The following is a 210-nucleotide window of genomic DNA, read 5'->3' as shown; positions in this document are numbered from 1 at the left end:
TCTGCATCTTGCTTTACAGTCACTAGAGGAAAGCCTACCTGCTTGGTCCATGTATCAGTCATGTTTTCAATTTTTGACCAGACACCTTTTCCAATGCTTCCCACAAATCCTCAATTATCGTATTCTGATGATTAAATTTTAGAAGATAGCTGTGTACACCACGGTTGAATATCCACGATATTCGTACAACATCCCACAATGCTTGATCCT

Source organism: Plasmopara halstedii, assembly GCF_900000015.1.
Source record: "Plasmopara halstedii genome assembly, contig: Scaffold_484, whole genome shotgun sequence".
Lineage (NCBI taxonomy): Eukaryota > Oomycota > Peronosporomycetes > Peronosporales > Peronosporaceae > Plasmopara > Plasmopara halstedii.
Note: the sequence above shows the minus strand (reverse complement) of the source record.